Source organism: Pinus tabuliformis, chromosome 2_1 (genome assembly GCF_031772625.1).
Source record: "Pinus tabuliformis cultivar Carrire ecotype Pingquan chromosome 2_1, CPIR1, whole genome shotgun sequence".
In the NCBI taxonomy this organism is placed as follows: domain Eukaryota; kingdom Viridiplantae; phylum Streptophyta; class Pinopsida; order Pinales; family Pinaceae; genus Pinus; species Pinus tabuliformis.
The window spans coordinates 380,832,331-380,837,657 of NC_142299.1; positions in this window are offsets into that span (position 1 = coordinate 380,832,331).

Consider the following 5,327-nt stretch of genomic DNA (forward strand, 5'->3'; position numbering starts at 1 on the left):
GCACTAACCATTTCATGATGGCCTCCATACTAGAAGGATCTATCTTCAATTCTCCTCCACCAATCACATATCCCAAATACACTAAGGACTTCTGCGCAAAATCACACTTCTTGAGATTTGTTAGCAGCTAATGCTTCTTCAATGTTTCTAGCACCTACGTCAAATGTGAAATATTCTCCTCCCAAGTAGCACTATATAACAATATATCATCGAAATAGATAATAACAAATGAATCTATAAAAGGGTGTAGTACATCATTAATTAATCTCATAAATGTAGCTGGTGCATTACATAGGCCAAATGGCATAACTAACCACTCATACAAACCTTGCCTAGTTTTGAAGGAGATATTCGATGTATTTTCTTCATTGAGTCGAACTTGGTGATATCCAGACTTCAAGTCTAGCTTGGTGAAATACGTTGCTTGTTGCAACTGATTTAGAAGATTGTATATCTTGGGAAGGTGGTATCTCCTGTAATCTATACATATATGCAAAGTATCATCCTTCTTTGGCACAAAGATGATGGTTGACCCACATGGTGATGTACTCAGTCGAATGACACCCTGTTCTAGTAGCTGCTGCAATTGTTTCTTCACCTCACTTACTTCTATAACAGGTTGTCTATACAACCCAATATTTGGCAATGGGGGGTTTGGCAATAGCTCGATCCCATGCTCCACTTCTCTCTTAGGGGGTAGCCCTTTAGGATCTCAGAACACGTCCTTGTATGCGTATAAAAACTCCTCCAATTGTCCTTTTTATTTGTTAGTACACCTATGTAGGAATGCCTTACCTCTTATTGACATCTACAAAATGATTTTCTCTTAAAAACAATAAAACATACTTCTTGATGGAACTGATGAATTTCTTAGCTTGGTTAGCACTTACCAGTGAAATAGTCAACTTGCCTTTGTGCGCGTTGATGATGAATGATTTTCCATCCTTGATGAGACGATACTGGTTAGCTCTCCTCATGAATATTGCATCACGCATGTACATGTATGGAATCCAAAACACGACTCCACATGCATCAAGGGGAACCACATCCAAATCTACTTCATCAATAAATTCAACACTAATAGTAAATCTAATTTTACACTATTTTGTTACCTTTATCTCTGGATCCTTATGTACCCATCCCATTGGATATGGGTTTGGATGATCACAAACTTCTAGCCCCGACTTCTTTACCATATCTACTGCAATGAGATTTTCTTATGATCCTAAGTCAAACAGAGCATCAATATTCGTCTTCTTGACCTGTATCTTTACGTCAAAGAGTTTGGTCATTTCTTTATCTTCCTGTTGATGAAGGCTACATAGCTTCACCTCCTTCTACACTGACATACATAAGATATTCTTATCCACGTCTGAGCTTATTTCAACTTAGTTGTTAGAATAAGTGGCCATGAGATTCTTCTTCTTATTATCTTTCTTCTTGTTCTCCAGGTTTAGTTCTAGATGAAACTTCCAACACTTCTCCTTTGTATGACCATCAATGTTGCAGTGGTTTCTAGGATCTTTGCAATGGTGTGTTATGGTTGTCGTATCTTTATCTTTTCCCCCTTTTTGCTTCTTCTTCCCATCCTTATAAGTGTCTTGCTGCTCCTTTCGCTTTGATCCACTTGATTATGCTATTTTTAGGCCTATGTTCTTGAGGTAATGTGCCTGTACACAAGCCTCGTCCATAGTTTTGGGCTTGAACAACATCACTTTCTCATGTAAATGGTGGTGTAGACCACCCAATTACCTAAGGATTACATCTGGGTTCTTTGGAGAGATACCCAACATTATAGCCATCTTTCTAAATTATGTGGTGTACTCCTGCATGCTTTGGCCCGTCTTTTGCTTAAAGTAATGCCACTGGATCCAATGGTATTCCACATACCCAATGGGATAAAATTGTGACTTAATGAGGGTTTTGAAATCCTCCCAATTAGTCACTAAAGGTTCTCCCTCCAACCTTAGGGTCTTTTTGTGCCTCTCCCACCAAGTCAGTGCATGGCCCTCCAATTTCAAAAGCACAAATGAGATCTTCTGCCCTTCCTCGATCTGATGAACGCTGAAATAAACCTCTAGTTGTTTCAACCTGTTATCACAAAATCAAGCACTGAAGGGCTACTGATCAGGTAGACTCTGTGTAACTGTTTCAGACCAATCTTTTGACTAAGGATTAGCCTCCCTAGCCTGAGAGGGCTCTCTCAAAAGGTTATTGATTTTGAATATTGATAAGATGGCTAACTCTTGTAAGATGAATTTAACAAACATGTTGGCTGGACAGACATTACAAAGACTTCCATTGGGCTTATGGAGTTAATCACACTTCAGTAAACTATAACACTACTCATACATAGAAGTCAGGGCATGTGATGTTTAAATACTCAAAACACATCTCATAGAAAACCTCAGTTTACAAATACACACAGGAAATCAAAGCAGCATAAGTGAATTCTGAGTGATTGTGTATTTATACAACTGTAAAAACATTAAGGATAAAGCAAAACCACATATCTTGAGCATTGAAACACTGTATGAATCCTGAGAAGAAAAGCAGCAAATTGTATTACTGAAACTGAGTTTTTACACAAGCCAAAATAATACTCTGTTTTTTCAAATATCCAACCCTCATTACATAGATGATTCAGCTATATATAGAAACATAACTCTAACTACTTGGAGCTTCCTCCTCCAGCATGAGGGGAGATCGATGACTGCCACTAATGACACTTATTTTCTTTGCAACAAACTATTTAATACAATAACCACTAACTGAAGTTCTAAAGAGTTCTAATTCAATTATAACTCTAACTCTATCTCCTTCGTAAAATGATTCCTCCTTGCAACTTTGACACCTGGTTTCCTTTTCATTTGGCTGAGATGGCATGAGATGAGCAGTTAATGCCCCATGTTGGCTTTGGATACTGAAGGCTTTAATCTGCTCCGTGTTGGCTGAGAATATCCCTTACTTTTCGGTTCTGGTTCCCCATCACTTCGAAGATGCAGCAGAATGTACTTTAAGTCTCTTTAATAACCCAAAAACAATAGAACACCACCATGTTTCTTGATGAGTTGGAGGCTTCGTTAATGGACAGGTGTGCAAGCCAAAATTCCATGTACGCAATTCATTCAACACCCTATGACCGGCAATAAAGTGGCTTTATAACCGAAAAATTTACACTAAGGTTAACACATTTCACCTTTTTGAAGGCACACCTGTCTTAATCAGAATGGCTGGGATGTCTTCATTTGATCTTTTACATAACCTTTAGGTGTTCCTTTTTGAACATGCCCGCACATATTACCAAACTGTTTATTTTCTTTAAAAACGCCACCTACAGCAGTTTCGTAGCGCGCTACGAAACTGCTGAATTTGTTAAAACAACTTGTATTTGCCTGCTAAAACACCTTTACATATGGCAGGGATCTACATGTCCTCAAAACAAGAAAACTAAGCAAAATTTAACAAAACTTGGAACAACACCTTTCCTTGAACAACACTTCATTTATCAGCTAATTGGTCTAGCTGTGCCTTTAAGTCTGCAACCTTCTTCCACTGACCTAGCTGAGCTTCCAAGTCTTCAATCCTCTTCTTCATAGCTTTGTTTTCGGCTCTTAAACGTATATTTATCTTTCTGATGAATTTGGCCTGTTTGAGAGCTGGAACTGTCCATGTGTAAACATCAGCTACTGAATCCACCTGGCTTACTAGGTTTTTACTTCCTTTCAATACAACTTTTCGATAATTTGCGTACCTGACTGCAAACTCCCTAGTGGCATTCTTCACCTTAGCAATTTCATTTTTTGCTGCTTCTAACTGGTTCCTTATGGCTATAATATTACCTCCTTGGGAAATGATGACTGTTCTATTTGTGCCTTTTTGCTTGATTTTCTCTGCCTCCTCTGTTCTGGACAATTCCTCAGCTACCTCTGTTCTAGGCATTTTCTCAGCTTCCTTTACTTGCTTTCTTGTAATAGGTCTTCTTGGTTTGAAGATAAATTCATCACCTGGTTCATCAAATGAAACCCTAGATTTCTTGGTGCTTTCCGGTGATGACTGTGTCAAATCAATGTGCACTGGTTCAATGTGCTCCGGTTCAATTTTCTCAAACTCAATGGCCTCCAACAAATCACTTAGGCTGGCCTTAGATATCGGGATTTCCTCAATAGCCAATGCTTTGCCTTTTTCTTTGCTTATTTGACTCCTTGTCCTCACTCTTGACACTGTTTCAGATCCACTTGGTCCAAGCACAGTCTTCTTATGCTGAGCTTCTTTTTTTGCTGATGGCTGAGGTTGTTCTTTAATGATCAGTGGCTTCACTGATTTTCTCAACTGTGACTTGACCTTCTTTTTATCTTTTTCCTCCTTTTGAAGCTCAGCTATCGTGGGTTCTTCAACTGATTGTTCTTTTTCTCTAACTGGCTGTGGAGTAAGACCTGTTTTACTTTGGAAACCCGCCATGAAAATGAACGAGTTCCAGTCTCTACCAATTTTCTGAAGGCCATCCAAAACTAACAATTTAACCAAATCATGGTGAAATAAAGATGTTTCACAGTCGTCCTTCCTTAATTGCACCTTGTCACACATTTTGCTCAGACTACGAAACAAGTAAAAGGGAATGTCTATGGATGTTTTACCAGTAAAATGTAACAGCAACTTAAAGTGATAAGAGTAGACCTTATTGTATCTTCCCTCACAGGTCAAGTACTTCTGAATACAAGTGAGAAGAAGGGCATAGTGCTCCTTAACATAGTTTCTAGGCACTACTTTTGTTAGGTCTTCATTCACATATGCCTCTTTTAAAAACTCTTTGCAGGGGTTCATATCAAACTTAAAATTCTTAAACCATTCTTGCCCCCCTCTTGGAATCTCAGTTACAGCAACTATTGCCTCCGGAGACACTTGAACTTCTAACATAGCTATTTTAGAATTCAAACCGGTGAAGTTTAAAGAAAAATCCTTTGTTACCTGAGCATGGCCACCTTGCAGCTTCTTACAGAAATTCCAACAGCCGGCATCCTTGAAGGCTTTCTTCACGCCTTCATCTCTTAATGCTAGGTCTAAACCTTCAGGCTCTGTTCTTTGACATTTTCCAGACCTATGTTGTTTCCTCTCCATTTTGCTTTTGAAATTTTCACACAGACAATGACCAACAACTTCAACTAAAATGGTGATTCAATTCTTTTTAACTCGACCTCGCTTGTAATCAGGCTCACTTGAAAATAGCCTCACTTGCAAACTCAAATATATCATCACACAGGCTGGTCACTTATGCATCATTTACGATCATCATAAAGATCCATGCACAGTAAAACCCATTTGAAAAA